Raw genomic sequence first — 27,990 nt, forward strand, 5'->3', positions numbered from 1 at the left:
CATGAAGGACTGGGGATATCATGGCTTGCAGCAGAGGCATAAAAGGAGAGGTCTGTACCATAGCAGCAGTAGCATAGCTAGCACACAACTGTACTACGTGGCAGCAACAGCACAGCTGGTAGGAAGCTATGGCAGTCTGCTATATTTGCCTAACAGTGGCACTTACTTCACATGGTCACCTCCTTTTGGCATTCCCTCCTTGTATTAGTTGGTGTTCAGAAGGAAGAGACTTAACTACTCTTCTTATTCATTTCATGAAGACCTGTCTATAAGCTCTGCATTGCTTCCAGCCAACCTAGTACTTCTCTCTTGTGCTCAAAAACACAAGCAAATGCATTAGCAAATAACATAAGCTGGGTAGTCCTTATGAGAAAGTCCTTAGTCTTCTCTTTCACAACCCCTGAAGACCTGTGCACAAAGAGCTATAATATGCCCCTAATTTAGGAACTTCTCCCATGAACACAGCTTGGTGACACTGGGAGAAAAATAAAATGTAATATCCAGATGTAGTATATAGACAGAAATGTTGGATCTTTGGCAGATTAAATAGATATTGTGGGTAGATTGATGGGAACATAGATTTTTTGAAGAACAACAACAATCATAAAAAATGCCAAAGACATTTCTTCATACAGCATTATATGTGGGATGAATACCTCATAGAAGCTTGAGCAAAATAACTTCAAAAGTTCCCATGTTTGCACATATCAAGACCTGATGTGTTTCCCTAGGAGGGTGTTTTTCAATTTATAGCACTTCTGTGCATGATGGCTCTGCACCTGGAGGATTATTGATTGGAAATGTATGAGTTACAATAATGGCTCTTACAGTGAAACTGCAAGTACCCTTTGGAATATGCAGGAATAAAGGGAGAAAAGAATGTGTGGGATTGGAATGTCCAGAGGTATGGGGCAAATCCTGGCTCGACAGATATTTTGAGCATGTAGGATCGTGAAGCTCTGCAGAGCAGCGTGAACCCATGACTGTGAAGCAGAAAGGAGTCAGAAGACAGGTTCTTCTTCAGGGTTGTAGCATGTCAATTAGGGGTGTGTGAAGCAGGATCTATTCGATTCAGATTCGGATTTAGCCCGAATGAAGGACAGTGATTTAATTAGTTGAATTCAGATTCACTGTCCCCAGTTCAATTTGGCTGCATCTGAAGATTCCATGCAGATTTGGTGAATCAGTGATTTGACATAGACACAGCTTTAAAAGCTTTTTTCTATATAGCTTGAGGTAGCAGATGTGGCTTGTGATCGCTATTGGGGCACATTGAATATCCCACAGGAGTGTGGGGGCAGCTTCCATGTGCTCAGTGACAAACTCAGAAGTGGACTGGAAGTGTTCTGGTCCACTTCCAGGTCTGCCAGGGAGCACACTGGGCTCCCCAGCTTGGCAATTGGCCTCAGACCCAGGAAGCACCAGTTGTTGGGCTCGGGGGTGTGGCCCCCCCCATGTGCTCCCTGGCGGACCCAGAAGTGGACTGGAAGTGCTTCTGATCCACTTCTGGGTCTGCTGCTGAGTGCACTGAGGAGCCCCCTGTGCTTCTGTGGGAGACTCCATGCACCCCAGCATCTCAGCATTCATGAGCTGCCTGCTACCTAAAGGTTGTAGAAAAAACATTTGAAGCTGTCTCTATATCCTAATCTCCGAATCTTTCTGAATCTCTCCGAATTGATTTGGAGGGTTCCGATTCTATTTGGAGAGATTAAAGGGTCCACTGATTAGATTCGGATCTGGAGATTCAGCCACCGAATCAGGCTGAATCTTCACTGAATCGAATTAGGGACTGAAGCTTCGCACAGTCCTAATATTTATGCAAAAACTTGATTCTGTCACTCTGCCTACTTGGCCTTTTGCAGGCAATATGAGGGAGGATGTGAAACAGTCCAGAGCTCTGTTTTCTTCTGAAAGGTGGAGAAAGTGCCTGCAGCTGAAAGTGAGTTAGCTGTGATGAATATTAAAGAACTACTAACTGCCTGAAATTGAATTTTCAACCAGGTTGTAGATCTCTTCTTGGAAAATAGAAAAACAGAGAATCAGACAGGCGCTGCTGGGCATATACAAACATTTTCCTCTCATCTGCAAGGAGTAGGGAGGGTCACATTGATGGAAGAGTGGTTGCAGATGGAAAACACTTCTGTATTTACTTGCACAATTATTGCAGCAGCAAACTGAGCCCTTACCATGAAACCTCTTGTTTCTACATTTGTTTGGCATTGCTCGAAGCAGTCTGGACAATAGTCTGGACCAATGATATACAAGGTCATTATTTTACCCACTATACATAAATCCTTATTTAACTTATGGCACATATATTTGGAGACATGGATCTCCATGTCTCTCCCACTATACAGAAATGCAAAGGTTACACTGACATTATAGAAAGCTGTGTATATTCCACTCTACAACTCAATGTAACCAGATGTGTTTAAGATGTGTTTGTATTGGGGTTGGGGACATGTTCCCAATTTAGTTCAGTTTCTATATTAATGCTCTCTTGACTGAATCTAAAGGTAACATGTGAAAGCATACTGGGGGAGATGATGAAGAGTAGTGGAGGGAGTATGGTATGTTAATCAATCAGCCAGGTTAGCATTACTGGGGGGAAATGCAAGAGATTGCATTGGATCTGTGGTGTCTTGAATCCAGTTTTTCTGGTCTATACTCTGCAGGTTTCCTTGCTCTTTTGCATTTTTTCTATCCTCGTGTTCAAGAAGTTAAGATGTTACATGAATATAATCACCTAACAAGATTTTCAGTAAGTATACACTGCTTGAGAACTGAACATGTAGTAGGCTATTAACTTTTATTCTGCAAGGCCCTTACTGTAGGACACAAAGAGATAATTGGATGTCATTGTCTTTTTTATTTTCAACTGAGAGGAACAGAACAGACATGAAGACAAATGAGGTAAAACTAGACTGTCAGTCTCTATTTCAAAAACTATAGCAATTAGTATACTAAAGATACAGGGCCAAATATCTACTGGTATAACTCCATATACTTCAATGGATTTTAACCACATAAAAATTGGTCCATAATGTTCTATCCTAATGTAGCAAACCCCCCAGTTTTTCTTTTTTTAACTTTAGAAATACATTCACTCCCCTTCCCCTAACCATTTCTGACTTTCTCTTTGCCCTCTCTATCCTTTATAAGTGATTGCAAGTAGTACTAGGTAAGCTATGTTCTTGTATGCTATTATTGTAATAAGCCCCTTTTATATTGTAAAGAGCGTTCTGTTATGTTTGTATAGTTTTTTACTGTTTTATATTGTATTATATTGTATTCCTATCATTTGTGCATGGATTTTTATAGTTTCACATTAACATTGTATGATTTAGGCCTGCAATGTGGGTTGGCATGAGTGATGTCAAGTATTTATTTTGTGTGTCAGGTTCTCATCTTGTTCCCATCTTGCCCCCATGCCCTGTTGTGCAAGTATGTTGTAACCTATGACTCATACCTACTCTTCCTATGTAAACTGGTTCCTGGCAGTAGGTCTAAAAATAGCTCCCTCTGAATGACCGAACCATCAACTCAACAACCCGACCATCAGCCTGCATTGACACTCCCTGGCTTAAGATTTGGAAGACAAACACTGCTGCAGAAATCAGTCAACTCACCATTACAGACACCTGAAACTGCATGTCCTTACCTAGGAGTGCACATGCTCAGTACACTTGGGGTTTCCTCTTGCCTGGGCATGCCCCTGCCACTAGGGTCTTAGGAGGTCTGCCCCTATAAAAGGAGACAGTGAAGACAGACCCAGTGGGACACCCTTTCCATCTGGACCAGCACCATGCCACACCTCCTATCCAACCAGAGGCTCTGCCAGCGACCCCCTCTGGACAACACCTGCTGGACAAAGACCCTGACTGGCCATTGAGGACACCCTTCCAGCCTGGATAGGTAGCTGTCACCCCTACCCTCTCTTCAACCAAGGACTTGGGCTCTGTTTCTCTTCCTTACCTGGACTCCAACCCTTCCACTGAGTCTCTTTCTCCTGCTACCACTGTGAGTGTGAGTGTGTGTGTGTAGGAACCAATAACATCATGGGGCTGTGTACTGCATTGTCTGTTTAATAAACCTGTTATTCTGAAACCCCAGTTTGGGATTTGTCTGTTTCTTCACTGTTTCCTCCTTGCCAACATTTATCTGCCCCCTGATCTCCCAGCTTTCTGCCTCTCTCTTTCCTAGCTGTCTCCTCCTTGCCACTGGGCTTTTTCCCTTGTTTCCACCCCAGCACCAGTGACCTAGACTAACCCTGGGGCCGCTTGACCTTAAGTAACCCCAAGCCTCAGTTCCTCTGCCCAGCGTCTCTCTAGTCTACCATCTCTAATCCCAGTCCCAGCAACTTTCAGTTCCTACACTTTAACTCTCTCACCTTAACCTTCCCCGCAGGTATCCCAAGTACCCCAAGCACAGACATATACACACTGTATCATCCAAGTTAGGAACTCACCTAAGTGTATGTGTAGGTGGGTGGTATGTGTGTGAACTGGTGAATATATATGCCATTATGTGCGTGATATATGAATTAGTGATCCGTGTATGTGTACTGAGTGTTTGGGTATTGACAATTGGTTGTTGGTTGTCTAATTTTTGGTGTGTATAGTGTGTATGAGCTTGAATTGGTAATACGTATGTATGTGCCTAGGCTGGTAATTTTGGATGTGTGTATGTGCCTGAGTCGGTAGCTGGGGGGTGTATGTAGCTAGTGTGTGTATGCATCTAATTGATTTTTGAGTGTGTGCACGTGCAATTGTACACCATGGCCTCCTAACAGAGCAATATTGAGATCCTGAGCATTGGCCTGACCCCACAGGGCAACACTAATATGATTTTCCAGATAAGTGGTGACTTTAGTCTCCATAACTTTGTCTCACAAGTCCCTGAACCCCTTTCTCTGCAAAGAGCTAGGCAGGTATATGATGCGAACATACAAGACTATAGGAGTATAGCAACAGACAGACCCATGTGAGGAGCTGGGAACTTCAAAAAGGATCCTCTGTCTCTTGAGAAGATACCTTCCCCTACACCAGAAAGTTTTCACACATACTTAGTTCAGAATTGCTGCTGCCAGGCACAACTAAACTTTAGAATTGCAGTTGTAACCTAGTTCGCTTCCTTGAATTTTTTTGAGCAGTGTAATGTTCAGGCCCACTCAAAATTTAATTCATGTTTGTAATTTCAGTTCCAAAATTTAATCTAGGACAGATGTTGTCACTATTTCTAGGTTGTTTTTTGGCCTTTTTTTACTGTTCCCGCCCCCCCCCCTCCCCCCCCACAAAAGGCTTTTGGATTTAATCCACTTTAGCTTCAGTGTTATTGTTAACTAGATAATGGAGCCTATGATATGGAAAAGACAATCAGCATTGCTACTACAAATCAGTATTCTTTATTCATTTTCAGACTGAAATAATCCCAATAGATTTATTTTATAAACTAGGCCTAGTCTGTAATAACACAATTCTCTTCTGTATTTAATTATTTTATTCTATGAATTGCAATTACAAGATACTCTATAGAAGTTTGTAAGAACATTTTCTTCAGTTTGTGTTACATCAGTTTACATCCTTTGTATTTTGTAGTTTTAGAATCAAGTTTGACTGAAATAACATTCTGAAAGAAAAAGTAAGTTAAATCCATTTTGCTTTATATAGTTTAGATACAAAACCATCAACTCATTTTACAGCTGGGGAGGACATGTTGTTTAACTGAGTCTTTTAAAATCATTGGTGGCAGTAGTGGCAAACCCTTGATTCAAAGATGGTATCACCACAACTCACTGATAGGTCTCAAGGTGACGTAAGAGTCCAGCCCTTAAGCCAAAGATCCATCCACAGAAGTTACAGGTATTTCCACAGGGAACAATAGGATGTACGCTGCGATTCCTCTCCTTTTCCTTACTCTATTTTAACTTCCCTGTTTAGAAGGAAAGATCCTTTACCTCAAAATGGGATGACACTAGGCTGAAGTTGCAGTGCCATTGGAGTCTGTTAGCAGCCAGCTCCTCTGAGCTCTTGATGTCTGCATCCATGTTCTTGAGCTATGCCTTCAATGTGCTCTTGTACCATTTCCTCTGGATGCAGTAAGATCTCAGACCACAACTAAACTGGGAGCAGAGCACTTGTTTTGGGAGTTAAGAGTTAGAAATCTGTACACAACGTCTAGTCCAGCAAAGTTGGTACATGAGGATCAGTGACTCAATGCTTTTAGCACTGGCTTCAGCAACAATGCTGGCAGGTGTGTAGCAATCTTCCCATTTGATGCAGAGGATTTTCTGCAGACATCACCAGTGATACTTCTCCAGGCTCTTGAATTGATGAAAGTAGGTCAGTCACATTTCACATCTGTAGAGGATAGTGAGGAGGATGACTGCATTATACACCTGGATCTTTGTGTCTACCTCCAGGATCTTTCAGGGCTAATTTGAGAAGTGTGTGTGTGTGGGGGGGGGGGTCACGCTCATGGCCCACAGCAAGCTGATAGGGCACTTAAGTCTTCTTGATGTTGAAACAGAAGCCCATAGTTCAGTAGGGTTCTCAAAGATATCCAGTGTAGCCTGGAAGTTTTCCTCAGTGTGCAAAAGGATGACGCTGTTATTCACGTATTGAAGTTCAAGGATGGTTGTTTTGAATACTTTGGTCTTCAAGCAGAAAAAGGTCCCAGATTGAAAGGCCCTCTGTCCATTCAGTGTTCAGTGTCATTTCTGGAAGGAAGACAGTCAGTCCTTAATGACAACGGCAAATAAATGGAGAACACAGCTGTAGTGAAGATGCTTCCTTGCTTGACCCCAGTTCAGATGACAAATGGATGACAAATGGATCAGTCTCTGATCCACTACATAGAATGGTTGCAGTACATAGAATGGTTGCAGTCATTTGGTCATGGAGAAGCCTCAGGACCTTGATGTACTTTTCAGGACATCCAAATCTGGCTGGTACTTTGCATAGGGCTTCACAATGGATGGAATCAAAGACCTTACGCAAGATCAATGAAGGACATATATAGGTCCTGATATTTTGACAAAGACCATGTCAATTGCCCCACAGAACTTCTGGCAGGACTTCCTTAGCAAGAGATAGAAGATGGTTCATGAGGATGTAAGCAAGGATTTTTCCTGTTCTAGAAAGGAGGGTGATACCTTGATAGTTCCCACACAGACTTATATCCTTCCTTGAAGATAGTCATGATGTTGGTATTCCTCAGGTATGAAGGCATCTCTTCATTGCTCCAAATTTGCTCAAAAAATTCATGGAGACTTAGTTCCAGTTCATCAGCACCAGGCTTGTAATTCCAGCAGGTATGCTATCTGGCTCAGTAGTCTTGTTACACGTGGTTTCCATGATTTCACTCCAGACTCCTTCTAGGATAGGGCTGGCAACGGATTCCTTTTTGGTTTGTTGGGGGCAGACTCAAAGGTGATATCACAGTCAACTCAATGGTTCAGGAGTGCCTCGAAGTGCTCTTTCCATCTAGAATGGGTAGATTCGTTGTCTTTGAGGAGCGTTGAGCCATCCTGCAATTGCAGGAAAGTAGGATTGTGGCAGTACCATGTATGGCAATAGACATATAGCGTATACAGAGATACACAGAATATTGGTTTCAATGGGCTATTAATTTAGGATGATAGCTTTAATTAAAGGACCCCTTTGGAGTTGTATGCCTATAGCTTTTTTATGAAGAGAGGTAGCTTAAACCATAACAGAGAAAGTGTTCCTTGCTATAGTGTGGCATGTAGTAATAGAACATTTTTACTAAACAAAGCAGCTTCTGGCATATTAAAGAAAAGTACTTTAATACAGAGTGACACTGAAAACTCCAACTTAATTTACATGGACAAAAATCAGCAATGATAACTGAACACAACTGATTTGCATCTGACCAATAGTAGTTGAGGATGGCAGTTTTTCAGATGGTGATGACCACTTTTGAACCACTACTGGTACACTACCTCTGCCCCTGTGGGCTAATTTCCATGCAGATCTCCTGAAGTCCTGTAGCCACTGCACTGATCACTCCAAATATGCAGCCCAAACCTCTTCTATAAATCCACATTTTTCTCAGGCCTAGAAAAAATACTGCATCAGGAAGGTATTCCAAGGAAAGTCTTCCTCAACTATCATCTTGATCCTATTTATCCTATTCCACTTTCTTGTTGCTCTCTAGTTCCAGCTGTAGCAGGGAAGGTCAAAAATGTAAACTGCTCATGTTTATACATATGCTTTACTGTGCAGTAGACTAAGTTGCTGTTCAATAAAGCATCACCATCTACATATGCACAGCAATTGGGCCAATGTAGACTATTGTACAGTATCATTGAATAGTCCTGTCAAACACAGGTACTATTCAACGGCACAGTAAATTACTGTGGTTAAATGCATGTGCAGATTATGATGTCAGGATTAGTTTACTCTGGCTTAAATTGCACCAGAGTTTATTCAGTAACATTACTTGCAAATATAGAGGAGCCCCCTGAAGCCATAATTGTTGGCACAGCATAAACTGCAACTGAAACTGCTGGCTAGTACAATTGTTGGTTTCCAAGACTTTAGCCATCTGATAATGGGAGACCAAGTACATCCTCACAAGCTTGGATTCCTGACTTAGTTTTCCATACTGTAAGACATCTCATCTATGAAATTTCTCTAGTTTGAAAATGGCACTGGCTTCCATAAAAAGGCTGATCATTAGATAAAGAAAGAGGAATAATGGATTTTTAGAGATTGATAGCTCTGAGATGTGGAACAGAGCAACTTCTTGAAGCCAACTAGTACATCTTGCACTATACACTACAAGAATAATCCAACATTACATTAGGTACAGAAAGGAACAAATGATGCCCATCCAGAGAGCTGACTGTGTACTTTAGGGGAAGTCCATTACTTCCTGCAGTGGAAGCAAATGGTAAATTGCCCGTACATTTAAGTATATGTCACTGTAGCAGTTGCATCAAAACCTTTGTTGAACTGCCTTTTACTCTGTGGTAAATATATTCAAGTTACCCTTTGTAATGTGTGCTTATGTATGATTTAATATCAACCTTAGAAGTGTAGCAAAGAAGCTGTCTTTGGGATTTTTATTTCTTTTCAAACAACATTTTCCTGGTGCAAATAGCTGTCTTTAGCCTCATTAAGTATTTTTACTCCCCTTATTGTTTCCTTCCTCTCTTTTAAAAGCCCAGTGAGGTTGGTGCAATAAAAATAATTGCAGAGGATGTCAGTACAGGCACATCTTAATTTGCATCTCCTTTTTCTGACTTGCACTGCAGGATTTGGTAACCACGTTCTAGTGGGCCCATTTTCAACCTGATTGAATATAACAGATATGGCCTCAGGAAAGAAACATGTATTGTGACATCAAAATGAAATTGAGATACTGAATTCTTGCCTATAGTAACTCCACTGACTTAAGTGGAACTACAATGGGAATATATTCTACCCATTGATACCGTGTCCTCATATGAAATATTATTTAGAATGAAAGCTAGAAATGTTACTGCAAATGGTAAAACTTTTGAAAAGAAAAATATGCCTGCCAGACTGTTTTATATTAGGGAACTCAGCTGTGTTCCACAGACCTTGGCATGCAAAAAAGAAATTCCATAAAATATAATAGCAATGCAGTGCAGTTTTCCCTCAGAGGGGTTCCTGGCAGTTGGTATCAAACTGCACTATGGGAATGTGTATATGTGTTGGTTCACCACCTTGCACTTAATTTATCTCCCCTTCTGTTGTTATTTATTCTGCCCTACAATGAGATCTGAAGCATTCATTAATTTTTGTATGGGATTTTTCAATTTTACCCATTTAATGACAATAAAACTGCTCATGGAAATACTTCTGTGCAACTGATAATTCAGAATTTGTCTTTAATAATATATGTAGCCAGCTGATGTTTCAGCAACAATGTAGCTATTTACCAGTTAAACTAATTATGAGATTTAAATTTATTCCAGAGTTGAGGAATCTTAGTATAAATTAGGGCCAAAGATAATATCTCAGTACCTTGCATTGTCCCTGAACACTGCACAGGGTCTCCAAATGTTTTGGAAGGATGAAGAAAAAGTTTTGGAGGTTGTGGATTATTCCTGTTCCTGTCAAAATCTCCTCTAGGGTACATTTCCTTTTCCCTAGAGCCCCCCACTCTGACATGGAACCCCTATTCAAAGATGAGAAGGAGATGGTAGGTAGTGATAATCATCCCTCCTGTTACTCTGAGGAGGGTATATATGGCATATATTTCCCAAGACTAACTGCCAAACACACGTAAGAATAGACCCTGCTATTCATCTACTCCTTGTTCCTCCATTTGTCTTCTATACACCTGCATGGGAAAGGGATTTAGGAGCTATTTGGAACCAGCATTCCCTTCTTCTGTAGGCAATCAGTAAAGGAACATTGATCTGGCAAGGACATGCACTTAGTAAGTAGCCAGTGGGAGAAATCCTAAGAATTTGATACAAATGGAATTTTAGTGACAGAAATTTGAAGAGAAAAGGAGTAGGATCTGCTCCCCGAGATTGGTGCAGAACTCATACATTAGAGAGGCTGGATTAGTGGAGTTAGGAGTGGGGAGATATTTCATTCTGCTCACCAGGCTCAGTAGAAGAATCTGGGAACTTCACCATAGGAATCTTAGAGGCTGTCCCTTTCCGGCCCCTTTCCCATGCTGTTTCCCATGGGAAAGGGAATAATCTGGCTAAAAGATTGCCTGACATTTGTTCTATTTTTCATTAGACCCTCACTGATAATAAAATGTGCCTAATAAAAGGTTGCTAACATCCCTTCTCAGAAATTATTTTATTTGTCAAGGGGGAAAAAAAAGAAGAAAGTTGAAGGGGGGATAGGAGGTGGCAGGGGGAGTTCTGTAATGAAAACAGGCTGTCTCCATATAGGGATAAGCAGCTTATATTTAATAGCTTGCAAAGGGCCCACTTGCTTTCAACAAGCAATGGTATGACATTCCTTTACTGCAGAGAGAAAGCAAGCAAGCAAATACATACTACAGCAAATATATAATCCCTTGTTGCATATGAATCACTGCTCAGACTATTGTCCATTATGAATTTTTGGAGTAAACTGTAACTTTAATTAAAAGATTAAAGATGTGAAATTAAAGAATAAGGGAAAAAGAAAGGAGAAAGGATTCTTTTTCTATTCTTCAGTGTAAGGGTGGATGCTATTGAGAGAACAGTGCTGCATGCCAGATGCTGCTCTCTGAAAACAAATGGGAGTAAGTGGAACTGTGATTCTCTGCACCCTTCGTTACTAGCCAATACAACTGGATATATGTTGCATTACCAAAAGAGGGGTTATTAAGTTTCTTTTAAATTGTGTCCTCCAACAAAACTGGGATCCCCCAGGGGCATTGTACTTTATGGCTGTCGCTCTGAGACACAATACTTCCTGTTGTTTTCCACAGATATTTTGCTTATGTTCTGATTCTTGCTAAGGACTCCTTCCCTTGGCATTACAAAATTAATTTAAATTTAAAAAAAAATGTAAATGTCTGACATAAAAGTCCTACACTGAAATTGGACAAACACCTGGCTGGGGTCATCTGACCTCAGCACTCTTTCCTGCACAGGGCAGGGAGTCGGACTTGGTGATCTAATAGGTCCCTTCTGACCCTAAAATCTATGAAATCTATGAATTATTGCACATTCAGTAAAAGGTTAAACTTAAGTAAAACTCCCTTCTATAAAGGGATGGGATCAGAGCATGCCATATTTTCTCACATAAGACATGCTCTGGGATGAGACACTTTCTTTCAGAAACAAAGAAGAAAACAAGATCTTTCCTTCTAGTAAGTACCAGACTAGCAGCAGCTAGGGATCTCAGCCTGCTCATTGCTCTGCTCATGTGGATCACATCTTCCCCTTTTGAGTAAAAACTGTATTTACTATATTTCTTGCATATAATTTGCACTCCAATTTCCAGACGCTGATTTTGGGGGAACAAAATTCATTTTTGTTGAGCAGAAAATTACTTGAAAAACTCATATTGGTTAAAACAAATATTCTAATATGTGTATAATACAATCAAAATAATTCCAAAATGATGATACATGAGAGAAATCTCTTTTGGCATATACATCAAAATGACACAATTAAAATGGTGCTGTTCCTAGATCTGACTTGCTTTCCTTCCAGAGCTACGAATACATTGCACAGGAATAACCTAACAAAAATGGATGCAAGCAAGTATATAAATACCGACTCAAACGATTGCCTAACTTGAACTAAAACTAAAGCCTGATAAAATAACAAGCCCTATTTTTAGACATTCTTAGTATTCATTGTATAATGCTTTACTATGTTGTTAGGGGATTGGGAAAAATTGATAATATTCATATTTTGTGACTTTGCAATCTAAAGACATGATTTTATCTATTATATTATAATGGCTAGTTTAACGTCTGTTGCAATCCATTTGTGGTAACTGTGGTGGATGATAGCAAGCTTTTCATGCCCTTTTTAGGTATATAGAGAATCAGTTTTGAGAACCACAAGTGTGTTTATAAGCTTTTTATAAAGACTGTTTGTAATTGGCTTTTATTGTGTGTATGTTTTAGGAGGCAATATATTGCAGTTTCAGATAATTTAAGCTATAATGAGAGAAAATGTGTGTCAGTATTATTGCAGCTGCTCTCACTCCCTTCCTCCTTCTCTCTGCGATTGGTAAACATCTCTTTCATTAACTTTAGTTCACATAAACTGTTTATTTCATTGCACTGTTTTATCTTTTCAGAGGATTTAATTCTAGTTTTACCCTGACTGTAAAACCCAATAATCTATAAGTGGGAACGTGGCCAGATTTCTTCATCCATGTCAGCCAATTGCCATGCATAGGTCTGGGCTACAATATGTGTATTTGTTTTTCAATCATAGTGATATCTGAATAACTCAGGACCCAGTCTTGTCCTATTCAGTCAGGGGGAGTTCTGTTTTTTATTTCAGTGGAAGCCATATAGGACTTTCGTAGAAGCAGACTATGTCCCCAGTTCTGAAACTTTTGCAGAATTATATTATCCTTCAGTTCAGCTGAGCCCTAGTATAAGCAGGTCATGTCAGGATATTTTCATGCTTGGAACCAGATGGAAAATGTCTTTTACAATCAACAAAGGGCTTGCATTGTTGACATTTCAAAATATTTTTCTACAAGTGTAACTAATTTGCTTTCTACAAACTTCAACGGTGCCCAAAAATGATTACAGATATTTTGCAATGTGATTGGTTTCATGGTTCACAGAATATGCAGTGTCACAAAAATCCACTTTATACTAGCATGCTCAAAATCAACTTGAACTGAATCCTGGGAGCAGGGTAGCTTAGTTGATATATCATTCAGCTTCAATCTGGGAGTAATGTTATGGTTGGTTGCTATACTAATGAACTCATCTGCAAATCATAATCATTTAGTGATTGCTGGATTGCTTTCACTGAGTCTTCTCTTCTTTAAATGTACTTACCAGAGTTTAATCTGTGCATTCGAATGTGCATGGGGGTGTTGTGGAAATTTCACAATGTTTTGAACTCTAAAGTAACTCCTGTATTCTAGAGACACAACTATACCCAAGTTAAAATTCAACACATTTGCTACACATTCATTAAGTTGTTGTAGTTACTGAGCATTTAGTTTTGTACTTCCTTAATGAAGTATTAACTGAATGTGCAGTAACTACATTACTGCACAGTAGCACTGGTGCAGTTTTTTGTGATGGTTACCATGCACTAGCCTAATAATACTGTGCAGTAGCTTATTAGCATGGTTTTGACTGGCACGCTACTGTGCAGTGTTATTAGGCTACTGCATAATAAGTGTCTCTTGTAGACATGCCCACTGGGGAGTCTGAGTGATCTAGTGACTAAGACACTCAACTGGAAGTCAAGAAGTTTGGATTCTTTAGCCTTCCTGGAGAGTGACTTCCTCTGTGACACTGGCAAGTCACTGCACTTGTCTATGCCTTGGAAATACTCTGCATCTTAATCTTTCTTGCCTGTTTAGATTGTAAAAGCTCCAGAGAAGTGATTATTTTATCACTCCCCATCTTGAATGAAAATCTCTGCTTCACATGAATAAAAGTACCTTCCAGAGGAAGCTTGAAGACCTTTGGCAAGATCTAGGAACACAACAGTTTGGATTTAGTGTATACAGTTCCTCCAGTATCAGTTAGATCAGTGGCCAGAAACTTTTACAAGCCACAGGCCAGAACAATCTGGCTTCAGCTTGACATGGGATGGGGGACTATGGCTGTATACCAGCAGAAAGGGGTTTTCCTGCACCTGTGCTGAGGCTAGGCAGCTGGGAGTTGTGTCTGCACCACCACTTGTTTCAGTCCCCCACACCAGTCTTGTCTGTGCAGCTCCCAGCCTGTGGGGAGCTGAGCCAGGGCTGGGCAGCTGGAAGTTGTGCTCCTAATGAGATGATGCTGCACCTCTTTGCCTGTACCTGGGAGGCTGCAGTACAGGCAGAGCTGGACACTGCACTTCCCACTAGCTGGAAGCCAGGAACAAGAGAGGAGGGGTTAAGAGAGGTGATGGTGGTGAAAGCACAGATGGAAGCTGCCCAGCCCTGGTGTAGGCAAAGCTCCACAGGATGGGCTCACTGGCTCTGTGGGTTGGATGTTGCCAACCCCTGAATTAGATAAACAGATATAGTCCTCTAAATGATCAGAAGGCAGGATCAACATTGAATCATATAAATCTAAGGAGCTTCCTGGTGGAGATCCCATCACCTTGGACTGGTAGAGACCAGGAAGAGGAAAAAAAAGTACCCACTTTGTGTAATTCAGAAGATATCATACATACTAATCCAAGGTTTGTGAATTGCTTTGAATTAAGAAGTGCAATGTAATGTGCTGTTACTGAAGATTGTGGGGTTGGGGTGGCATGGGTGCTAAGGCACATGGTTGACAGTCCAGAGGTCACCAGCTTGAGGCCACAGCTAAAGCTCTTATACCCTGGCCCTGTCATATTCCAACAAATGTGTAAATTCTGCTAAATACCTTGTCACAAGGAGATAGGGAAGGAAAGGCTGAAGATGATAACAATATCATACTCAAGTTGATTATTACTGATTTATTTTCCAGGCACAGTGGAAGACAACACTGATGAGTTGTTTTCATGATTTTTGTTCCTCAAGTAGAATTTTTAAAATGTAAAATAACAGTGGCTTCTCGAAACAGCTCAGTTTCATTGTAAAAGAAATGTTCTTTGGCAGCCTTACATAGGAGGTCTTACAAAACTTTCCACCACCAGTGCTCTACATCAACATCATTCTTTTCCCTATGCGACCTTTAATTTATGGCCTTAATATAAGTTTTCAGATGACTAATCACATTTTTTGTGGTTGTGTAATCAAGATTACCCATGTCATCTTCCTTTGTAAGCAGCTGCCCACTTAATAAAATATGAAGAATGCATTCTCTCAAGCACGTATGCAACATCTGGGTCATTCCCAACATTTTTGCATTTTCAGTTGGGGTTCTTACTCAGCTACTTGTCCATGCTTGTGCCCTTATTCTTTAACATTTGGTTATACTGACTATAGGAGTTTTTAACAAGCAATAATAATAATAATAAAAAAAGATAAATTCAATTTTAAGAAAAACATATATAACATTATTTCCTGCCTACATCCTAAGTCATAACCCAAACCCTGCTATCATAATGAAGTTAAAACTGCCAGCCCACATTACAAGAGGGATTTGTACATTAACAGTAATTATAATGGCAAAGGATCATTATATATCAATTCTTTTTAACATTATGTAGTAATCACTAACAGGAGGTTCTAAAATCAAGGAATTCATGAAAGATTGTTCCTTAGTTCAAATCAACTCAGTGATAATACCAGTATTGATTGCTATCTTGGTTAGAAATTAATCCTTGTAAGTCCTTTTTTAATTACTGCTACTTCTTTTGACAGCAGTATTTGTCATAAACAGTAAATGGCCATAACAAGATAGCATACACAGCAGACAAATATTTTAGCTCGTTGGTCCATTTCTATTAAAGTTGGGGTATCTAAAATTGTTTGAGTAAATAAGACACCATATGAAGTTTTAAGATCTTGAACCCAGCCCATTATGAAAGATAAAAAAGCCCACTTGACATTTTTAAATTGTATATGCATGCAATACTTATTCAACCTAGTCATACATAATCTGTGTGTTACTCTAACCGTTTATTCTGCACACACACACACACACACACACACACACACACAAGCTGTTCCTCTAAACAGTCTTCATTCTGCTTAAAATGCAAATTGGGTACTTGCTTTATTTATTATATGGGTTACATTGTGCACAATATCCTGAGCAAAGAAATAATACCTAGCGACACCTTCCCAAATTCAGATGTTTCATGGGCACTGGAGTAGCTGAAAGCTTGTGTGGCTGGTATTCACCATAAAGGACTATTTTCTATACCTTATTGACATTTGAGCTTGTTCTATCTTATAGTCTCCAACAAGTCTACATATATGTGCTGATACTGCTGATTCCAAAGCTTGGGAAATACTGCATTTGAATCAGGATTTCAAACTCCTTAATTATAGAATATTGCTTTGAGGCTCTAATTTGTGTCCATTTCTACTTTAATGATGGAACTGTTCTGAAAAAGAGAATTATCAATATATCTTTTGTCTTTGCTAATTACTACTGATATGAAACAGAATTTTTCTTATCGGGTCTGGGCAATATTTTCACACTTTTACTTTTTATTTCTTTCCTTAAAACATGTAACACTAAATATATATATATAAAAACACAAACATACTAAAAATAATAATGCTATACATATAAGACTATATTTACACCATAATATTTATTTAAATTATACTAAAATAACACTTTAGAAATACTAAATACTTAATACTAACATATATTAAAGAAATTCACAAATATTAAAGAAAATTATTTGAAATGAATGACACTGTATTATTGCATTGTAAGACAGTTCTGAACTGTCTAGTTTCTACAAAAGAGGGTATTTAAATTGTGTATACCAACCATGCTTTTCATAATACAAACAAACACTCATGTGTTTAATCATTTGCTCTATGCATGTGGATTTAGGTTCATGGGTTGGACAAGACTGTTACTCATCTGCTGCACTTGTATGGGATGGCCCAGGGCACAACACACTTGCTGACTACCCTGAGTAGTCCATTTGGATTTTAAGTAATAGCACAAAGCAAAATCACCACTCCCCATCTCACATGGAGGGAAGGTAAGCACACAAGAGTTAGCAATAAGCAGAATGTTGTGTCCAATATGTTCTTTCTAAATATGTTCAATGCTTCAACTGAACCATAGTGTAATCTATACTTGGTAAAGGGCTGGCATAATATTCTTTACCATGGAAAAAAGGAGAGTCATGGAACAAGCTGTGATTTAATTTCCACTAGGTCTCTTCTGGGACACCCACTCTACATCCTCCCTCAGGACAGACTATGATGCTAGTATCTAGTCTTTTAATAACTTGGCCCCAAATGCTGTTGTTAATTCTTATCTCAGGATAATATTAGCTCCAAAGTACCATATTTTTTCACATACAACATGCACCTTCTGTTTTTGAAAGATAATGAAGAAAAAAATAGATCTTTCTTCATAGTAAGTAACTGGGTGCATTTACATGTGCACTTTACTGTGAAGGGGTGTGGTCATGCGGTATGTTGCACTATAAACACGTATGTAGGACCACACAGTGGATATCCAGGGCTCAAAAAAACCCATGGGGGAAGAAAGGGGAGCTGGGTTCTCACTGTTGCTAGGCTACACATGGCAGGATCACGGTGGCTGCAGCACTTGAAGGCTCCCAGGATCCCATATAAGGCTGCTGGGGCCAGCATAGTGCTGCTCCCAGCTTCCCCTACTGCCTCTGGGGTAACTTGCCAAGTGCCAAAGAGCACATGGCACAGGCATTCCTTGGGGACAAGTAGCTGTGGCACAAGGTACACTGCTGCTACTTGTTCCTGGGGAACCAAAGGTCTGCACTCATCTGGATGCACCCACGGTGACCAATTTGCTCTGCAGTAAAGTGTCACTGGTTATACAAGTGCTGGTAAATTGCCTAACTATCCCATAAGCTAGTACTGTCAAGGACAGTAGTATCTTATGGTAGAGTTATTAACTGCTGTGAAATGCACATGTAAACACTGACCTAGGCATAAATTGTCAGCCAAGGGAATGGGGCCAGACCCCAGCCTCCCGCCTAGCCTTGCAGATCCACACTTTGGGTGCTCTCGTGCTCTAGTCAGCCCCTTTGCTACCTGGAGCCTGGGGCTGACCCCCAAGCCTAAAGCCAGACTGGACCTACTCCACCCCAACTTAGAGTGCTGCTGTCCTGGGTGCAAGTATAGATGCTGAGCTGACTTTTAAAAGAAAAGTGCATGTTGTTTGAGAGAAAATATGGTATTATTTACTGAGTGGATATTTATTCTTTTAATTTCTTATGAGGCCTACACACATTTTACCATTGGTCTTTGGATCTAATGGTTATTGTATTTTACTTACATTTACATAGATATTTACATGAAGGGATGTGGTGAAGGGAGGTTTCTTTTGAAAGATACCTTTATGTATTACTGGTATTTAATTGTGTTAATTTCCTACTTCTGAGATAAAAGGAACTGAGGAAATGGAAGATTATTTTCAGAGGTTAGTGAGATGATTACTCTAAGTCCCTGTGTTATGTGTCATGCAGCAGCATTACATTTTGCTTCCATCCTTGCTCAATAATTTGGAGTATCAGAGGGAGCTGTTCCTTCTGTGAAAAGTGTCTGGATGGGCTTGGGAGTTAGTTGCACCAATGAAAACACAGCAATGAATGATTTATATTCTTTTTTTCCCCTTTAAACTCTGTTTATGCCCAAGGATTTTAATTCAGACTCCCCCACACATAGGACTCAATATAGCCCTGAAAAAAGACTATCTCCTATTTGAAATGTAATGGCATTATACAGTCTGTAAACAGGAGACTTATCTGAAGGAGAATGCCTCAAGTTATAAGGGATGGGTGGGCTTTTAGCTCTTTAATCAAGAGGAAAAACACCTCAGCTGTCCTCATAAATTTATTCTAGGAGAAAAAATGAGCATATTTGTTTGCTGCAAAGACTACTAGATGGCTCCCTAGATAGCCTGTGAAATATTCATATATCAGGATGTTACTTTTTTGTGGTGATAAACTTTCTCCCTCTGTTTTAGCTATAGTCTACCTGTAAATAAAACAGCTGATCTACAATAGCTGAGGCAGCACTGTTTTCTCAACAAACTGTATCAGAAGAATGGATTGATTTATTCAATGTTTCTTTCTTATTGCAACCTTTATTAGGACAGAACAAATAATGGAGTTTACCATTTACTGCCTAGATCAAAATATTGGAGAAAATGTTATTGTGGGTCAAACTGAATGAAACCTATTTTACTGATGAAATAAAAACAAAGACAATTCATTTTTAGAACAAATAAAAGACTTCATTGAACCCCAAGCAATGTTTTATCAAGAAGTTCCCTGACTATGGGTCATAATGCTTATTCTTAGATTAATAGATTCCTAGATTGTAAGGCCGGAAGGGATCTTGGAAGATTATCAGGCTCAGTCCCCTGAACCAAGCTCAAGCAACCCCAGCAAGGTGACTATCTAGTCTCCTAGTCTCTAGTTATAAGACTAGTCTCTAGTCTTATAAGTGGGTTGCGAGTCCCACAGACATTCAGTTATCCCAAAGGGCTTGGCCCCTGAGTGGTATCATGTACTGCTGCAAACTGACCAGAACTTCAGGGAGAAACCTATATGGTTTGTTAATCTAAATTTGGAAAGTAAACACAAATTTTAAAAACAAAAAGGTTTTAATACTTGTGTAAGTGTTGAAGTACTGAGATCTACATACCCATATCTTCTTTTTTCCATTTAAAACTCCTTGCTAGATGAAACCTGACTTTGTGACTTTCTTGGTCACCCTGAGCTTTTCTCAGAAAATCAACTTTTCATCTGAAAAAAATTCTTCCAGCTCTAAACTATCATAAGTAAACTTCTAAACAGAGTTTTAGCAGGAAAAAAAATACACATTTTTTTAAAGAATCCATTTAAAACAATTTGAAAAAGAGGATTTAGTGAACTGAAAATAAATATTGAACAAACTCAGATATCAGGGATTATTGACTTTGTATAGATGAATTTTAGACAAGGTAGTGAAAAAAGTACAGTCCTTGGTGATGTCACCTAAAGAAGGAACAAATATATTATTTTACTTTTATCTGCATTTACCTAAAAGGCAAGTAGAGGGGAGCATCTCATAATTTAACTGGTTAATTAATTGGTTAGTTAATTTATAAGGTGCACCTCTACCTTGCCTTCTGCTTGACCTCAGACTGACATGGCTAACTACTTCTCTCTGAATTTACCTAAACAGACTTGCATCACAGATTAATGGAAAATGTATAGGTGTTATTGTGAAATACAATGCTATTTAATTTACCTATTTAAAAGCAAAGCATACATTTATATAAATATCAACTTTTCAGTTATTTTGTTCACAGAAAACATTTTGGATCAGAAAACTGAACTCAGGCAATGGAAACTCAGGTTCAGCCTTCTACCCTATTCTGGCTTTTTGATGAAGGTTCATTTTTTAATAACAAGACTCTTCCACCTATAATAACTTAAGAAAATACAGGTGTGTCTGGAAAGGTTAACACTATCTATAATGGAAAAATACTGAAAAAAGTTAAACAACTTGGTTTCACCAGTGAACTCTGGGTCTAACTACCTACTTGGTTTATGATTTTTAGATATGCTGGACAGACCTTGAATTATCATGGCCTTCAAGTAAGCTGCTTGAGAGAAGAAGAAGTGTAGGGAAAAGGAGGGGAACTAAAATTGTTCTTCAGTCTGCCTCCATATACTGGTGTCGCCTTCAAATAATGCTGGATCTTTTCCAAAAACAAAACAGTACGACAGCTGGTCCCAATTATCCTAACTACAGTGTGACTACATGCACAAATGGCCAGCTTTTCTATTTGGCTTTGTGGTTTAACGAATTAGTTATTTAATAATTTGACAGGACTGCTTTTGTTGTGTTTAGCCATTTGCTTCTGTTTAATCTTTGGAATTGTGTTCATACACTCTTGCAATGATCATTGAGTATTACTATAGTTTATTTACATGAGCAGAAAAAAACACATTAGCAAAGCATAGCGGGCAATTTTGTTTCGTCAAAGAGAAATAGAAACCTATATTTGGATACATGGCTTTTTTTCCCTAGCAACTTCATATTCACTGTACAATACTGTCAGTCAACAGGACAGTTTGACAATTTTTTTACATACCAAAGATTAGATTCAAAAGGTTATTATTATCTGAAAGACGTGCTTAACCTACTATGTACTCCTGAATACCTATTAACTTAAAGGGACACTTTTCAGAGGAAAGGCCTGTGTTTGGCTGCATTAAAACTACCTCCACACGTTCAGAGAGGCATGTAATTATTGAAAGGAAGAGGAAGGTACAGTCAGCACACTGGCACAAATATTTGTGTGTGTACAAACTGGTGTGAGAGCAAACATTGTACATTTGTAACCTGATGAATATTAGCCCCAACGTCTTATAAAAGGAATCAGAATATTCACCACTTTCCCATCAGCACTTGGTGCCTAATAAATTACCAAGAGGATTTTGTTACCAAGCAACGAAGACCTGCTAATTTATTTTGCAAGGTTGTGAATTCCAGCTGACTGTTAAGGGTGAATAGCAGTCAAATGTCGCAGTTCTGAAAAATGGAAGGAACTGTGTTGCCATTAGATTTGTATGATTTGGAGCCATATTATCCTGTAAAACAAAATAGTTATAGTTTAGTGTTCCAATCATTCTGAGCTACAAAGGCACTGCTGTTGAACTGGAAAATGACTCTCTTCTAACAAAAGGAGGTCTATATGTACTCCATGCACACCACAAAACCAATACTGACATCACTAACATTATACTTACAAAAGATGTTCTTATGTGTTGCCAAATACATTCATGAAGCTGGCCAAACCTAGTTAAAGTGTTTCTGGGCTAATTCTAGAACACCTAAAGTGCTGAAACTAGCCTGAAAATCCAACAGAGAGATGAAGAAGCTGCCTTCAATTAAATTATACTCTGTGGCCACATCCACACAAGTAGGGGCATGCATTTACTGCAACACAAATAATAGTGGCACAAATAGTAGCACTACTATATGCCACACTGCTTATCCCTGCCCATGCACTGTGCAGTGGGATGATTTGTCCTGCTGCTTCATGTGCTGCAGAGGGGGCTGGCTAGGGCACAGAGTACTTCAGCACAAGGCTAGTTGGCAGGCAGACAGCTGGGGAGCAGCATGTGGCAATGGCAGAGAAGGTAACCCTGGGCTGGCTGTTCTTCTGTCTCCACATGCTTCAGTGCAGGGACTCTGCTTCAGAGCCCCTATGTTGAGGTACCCTGTGCCTCAGCCAGCTGCTCCATGATTGGCTGGGTCACCCTGTGTCTCAGTGCAGGGCTCCGAAGTGGATACCCGATGCTGAGGCATGCAGAGACAGTGGGGCAGCGAGCTGAGGGCTGCATGCTCCCCTGTCTTGAGGCACACGGTACCCCAGCCAGTCAGAAAGTGGCTGGCTGGGGTGCAAGATGTGTTAGCATGGGGGCTCCACAACTCATCCAGATCGGGGAGCAGGTAGCTCTGGGCTGCCTACTCCCCCATCTCTGTGTTTGTCCTCGCTCACACCACTTTGGCATGCTTTAGGCTGCTTTTTACTTCAGGTTTATTTTTTGTTTTTTTGCCACCAGGAAATCCTGATAACAAATTTTGTCCCAGTGCTGCAAATTAGCAGTGCGATACATGTGTAATGTGCAACATGTGTAGTTTGTGGTGCCGCAAAGAGGTTCATGGCACCACAAACCACATGTGCCTGCATATCTGGTTGTAGCCTTGTGTAAAGAAATCCAGCTCTTTTGGTTTCAATGTAGATATGCTGTATGGGCTTGGACCCATCTGAGTACAGTGGGTACTATGGGGGGGCAGAGGGAGGAGATTTCAAGGGAAATCAGGAATTCACTAAATGAACATTATGTTTAATTATACTACAGTACTATGTAAACAGATTATTGTTTGAAGTCTATCTCCATAATTTAGTTGACCAGAATACAACATTTGCCCAATCATCTTTGTTATTTCAGTATTGCATTCATTAGTACATTGTTTTCCATATATAGTATAATCAAGCATTCAGGTCAAAGAAGAACAAATGGTATCAGTGGGAGGCCAGCATACTACTCAGAATACTGGTTCAAGGCTCTAAAATCATTTGACAGCTTGGAAGAGGCACTTGCTATAACAAGAAGCCTGGGCACTTAAAAGGACAGCCAGGGAGGGACATGGGAACTGCTCCAGGTAGTTAAGTCTGGTGTGGTAGAAGATACTGGGTGTGTCTACATGTTCATTAATGTGCAGTGGTTACTGTGCATTTAATTTGCATAATCGAGTACTAAATAAATGCTCAGTAATCAGAGTTACTGCACAGTAGTGCCTGTGAACACCTTGTTAGTGATGCCACTTTGCAGTAGCCTAATAATACTGTGCAATAGCATTGTAGCACTGTCTGTCCTGTGATGTGCTACTAAACAGTGTTTATTAGGCTACTACACAGCTAGTGTCTTGTGTAGAAACACCCACTGAAAAGTAGAATCCTTAAAGCTAGGCTCAAGGGGTAGGGCATGCAGGTAGTCTTTTCCCTGTTGCTTCCAGCTGCAAGCCGGAACGATGCATTGAAGAAGTGAACTGACAACTCAGGTTCAACTGATGAGAGTGCTTTGGTTTCTTCAACCACAGTGCACACTTCAGGGAGACAGGACTCCTGGGAAGGGATGGTATTTACCTCACCGGAAGGGTTCCCTGTTCTCAGCCAGGATGGCTGATCTTCTAGATAGGGCTTTAAACGAAGATCATTGGGGGCCAGGGAAACACTGATTGGAGCATGCCCAGGGACCGGTGCACAAGTAAGCTCTGAAGTCAGAGACACTAAGAGAGTCACTCTTGCAAGATCTGAGGGAATAGTTCTCCCTCAGCATGACAGAAAATTGAGGGTCTCAATTGGAGGACTCACGTGCCTGTACACCAGTATACTAATGCCAGGAGCATGGGGTACAAGTAGGAGCTAGCCCTCCTACTCTCCAGTTAGCATTATGATCTAGTAGGGAATTATGGAGACATGGTGGGACTCCTCACATGTTTGGAACATAGTCAAAGAGGGACACACCCTGCATAGAAGGGATTGAGGAGGGAAGAAAGATGGAGGTATAGCTCTCTATGCGAGGGAGAAGCATAGTATCATGGTTTCTAGGGTCAGAAGGGACCTGAACAGATCAACTCTGATTCCCTGCCCTGGGTAGGAATGAGTGATGGGATACCCTAGCTAGATATCTATCCAACTTCCTCTTAAAGCCCCCCTCAAGGTAGGGGAGAGCACCACCTCTCTTGGGAGCCCATTCCAGAGCCTGGCAGCCCTAACTGTAAAGTAATGGCTCCTGATATCAAGCCTGAGCCTACTCTCAATCAATTTGTGGCTGTTATTCCTCGTTATCCAAGGTGGTGACCGGGGGAACAGAGCCTCACCTATTTTCCACTTGTCCCCCCTAGTGAGTTTATAGACAGTCACCAGATCCCCTCTCAATCTTCTCTTGTGAAGGCCGAATAGATTCAGGCCCTTTAGTTTATCTTCGTAGGGCCTGCCCTGCTGCCCCCTGACCATGTGAATGGCCCTCCTCTGGACCCTCTCAAGGTTAGCCACATCCCTCTTGAAGTGAGGTGCCCAGAACTGGACACAGTATTCCAACTCCAGCCTGACCAGCACTGCATAGAGGGGAAGGATCACTTCCCTGGACCTGCTTGTGATGCATCTGTAGATGCATGACAAGGTGTGGTTAGCCTTACCGACCACTTCCTCACAATGGCTGCTCATGTCCATCAAAAATGACTCCAAGATCCCTTTCAGCCACTGTGTTGTTGAGAAGGGTGTTCACCAGCCTAAAGGTATGGTGCAGGTTCCTTCTCCCTAGATGCAGCACCTTGCAGTTGTCTGCGTTGAATTCCATTCTATTTTCATCCACCCACCTCTGTAACTTGTCTAGATCTAGTTGGATTCTGTCCCTCCCCTCTAGCGTGCCCACTTCTTCCCACATCTTTGTATCATCAGCAAATTTGGACAGTGTGCTTTCCATGCCTACCTCCAAGTTGCTGATAAAGATGTTGAATAGCACAGGCCTGAGGACCAAGCCCTGGGGAACTCCAATTCCCATATCCTTCCAGGTCAAAAATGACCCATCCACACCACTTTCTGGGTGCGACCATCAAGTCTATTTGCCACCCATCTGACTGTGTAGGCATCAATGCCACAGTCACCTAGTTTTTTTTATGAGAATGGGGTGAGAAACAGTGTCAGAAGGGTGGGGTTCAGAATGGGCATGGTGGAAATGACTGCCTTTTTACTGCTGACACTCCCAGTTCAATTTCCCAGTTCCCAGTTTGATCTCCCAGCTCCCAATCATTCCCCCAGCTCCTTGATCATTCCCTCCAGCTCCCCACACCTTCTCCCAGGGCTGCCAGCACTGTCTGCCTTGCCCCAGCTGCAGGGAGAGGGAGCAGCTAGGGAAGCAGCTGGACAAGCCATGGCTTCTCCTGGGGCCTCTGTCTCAAGCCAGGGCTCATCCAGCTGCTCCCCCAGCTGATCTCACTAGCACTGCCTGCCTGTATAGTCTATGGCCAAATAAGATTCAGTGCCAAATATCTTCCGATTTGAATTCAAATCAGGACAGTGACTCAAATCACCGAATTGAATCACTGTCCCCCCAAAACACTGAATCCGAATCCAAAGCAAATACTTTCCACTTTGCACAGGCCTAGTGCCTATGTAGTTCTTGGGCCATATTTAGGTGAAATTACATGTATGGCTGAGTTACAAATGAAAACATGAATTTAGCTTCTATTTCTACCAGAAGCAAATATGGCAAAATATGGTACAACGTGGGAGTCTGACTGTACAGTAAGGAGAGGTAAACTATAAAGAAGAAGCATGGAAATCTGAGCAAGATGTAGTCACAGAGCTTACAAAATAGCATTTCAGTACAAAATAACTGAAAGTGTTTTTGGTGATGAGAAAACAAATATTTTAATCAGGAAAAAGGCTTCTGTTTCTCTAAAACTAAAGAAAATAATTCAACACATTTCTCCTATCTGTGCCAAAAGTATATTCAAAGCCATTTGGTCAGCTATAAAAAATGAGTAAGTGTTCTGATAACAAACTTTAGACAGGTTTTTGTATATTTCCAGCCTTAGCAATAAATGACATCTGTAAGCCAAATGTGCTTAATGTAAAAGTCACTTTACTTCCTTTATTACTTGGCACAAAATACATACTGATCTTTTTGACCTGAGAACAACTATAGCTCTAGTGTCTGGAAATTACATTCTTTTTCAGAATATTTATATATAAAGCAATGCTAGTTTCTTTTTTCCTTCTGTTCCCAAGTAACTTTTGTTCGAAACTTCATGGCAGGATTGGCAATTGTCAACACTAGTTACATGAAGCACAAGAAATGCCAAGGGAAAACTACATTACTTTACTGATGACCTGTCAAAGATACCTAGTGTTACCATAGAAGCAGGGATCCTGGCAGGGTTAAAAAGGAATTACGGGTTGTAATGCAATCTCTTGAGCAACAAAAATAACTGCATTCTGCACATCAAGTTCCTCTTTACAGGTTGAAATGGATATTTTTTAAAGGAGAATCTTAGTTCTGATTTTAAGGAGGAAAAATGATCAAATATTTCTCATGTTGATTGTAGCAATTAATGGGTAACTGCAACTGAAAAGCAAGTGGCAGTCACATAAATAGAGAGTTCCTGAATTTGTTTTTATTGCATAGAAAACTTATCAGGTATCTTTTCTGATTTCTTTATGAGATCACATCGCTAGGAATACATGTAAACTCTTTATCTTCCACCATATCCACCATAATAATATTAATTGTCAGAGTTACCTTTGTGTGTAAAATTAATCTGATTTATAATTACATATACATATAATTTATCAAAATACTGCAAATAATATTAGGTCCAATTCTATACAAACTTTGTGTGTGATTATGTAAGCCACAGAGAAACTCAGAAAAAGTGGGATAGAGTTATACCAAATCAAAATAGTTGGCCTCAAATATGTGAAAAAAAGCTGCAAAATAATAATAAGCTCAGTTGTGTGCTTCTCACCGGGCAACACAGCAATGAATGCAATAACCTTTAAGCAAGACTGCATGTAAAGCTCACTGAAGTCATTAGGAGTACTGCTTGTCAGAAATATTCTGAAAAAATATTTATTCTCTTTTGAAAAAGGACAAATTTATCCAAAGCTGAAGAGTCTCTTTAAATGCATCACTTAGGTGAAAGTTGTCATTGGGCAGAAAAAGGGAATTATGGTTTAAACATTCTGTCAAAACATGATGTTTCAGAGAAGTCATTTGAAATTTTTCCAGTACAAAATATTTGAAACTTTTGTAAATGAATGGAATGAAATTTCTGAAGAATGTTTTTATTTGAAATATAATTTCATGGAAAAATGCAGAAAATTTGTTTTTGTCTTACAGCTGAATAAGGGGATAAAATGAACAGGTCATTTTCCCACAGAAATAGAAAATGTAGTTCCTGTTACTTTTTTCATTGACTTAAAAAAAAAGTTTGCTTTGTGAAGAATCTTGTTCACTATATATGCAAAGAAATTAATTGCTCATTTTTGTTAAATATTTTTTGTGTAAATCTACAATAACTGTGACGATTACTTCATGTACAGCCATTCCTTACAAGTTTTCCTAACACTTGTTTAGGTAGATATTAAATAACACTGACTGTACGGGAATTTTGATGTAATTAAGTATTACATGCTCATGAATAGTAGGCAACATAATTA

General features: G+C 40.0%; 1 long non-coding RNA gene across 1 annotated transcript in view; it reads right to left on the reverse strand.

Annotated features, from left to right (window-relative positions):
- Nucleotides 1–5,594: 5,594 nt before the first annotated feature.
- The window catches only part of LOC149870583 (uncharacterized), a 38,927-nt gene continuing 16,531 nt past the window's right edge, over nt 5,595–27,990 (reverse strand). Inside the window, exon 3 of the long non-coding RNA XR_016440463.1 lies at nt 5,595–7,528. This is a non-coding gene — a long non-coding RNA (uncharacterized LOC149870583). The remainder of the gene's footprint in view (nt 7,529–27,990) is intronic.

Source organism: Crocodylus siamensis, chromosome 2 (genome assembly GCF_052110815.1).
Source record: "Crocodylus siamensis isolate JL-2025a chromosome 2, ASM5211081v1, whole genome shotgun sequence".
Classification (NCBI taxonomy): Eukaryota; Metazoa; Chordata; order Crocodylia; family Crocodylidae; genus Crocodylus; species Crocodylus siamensis.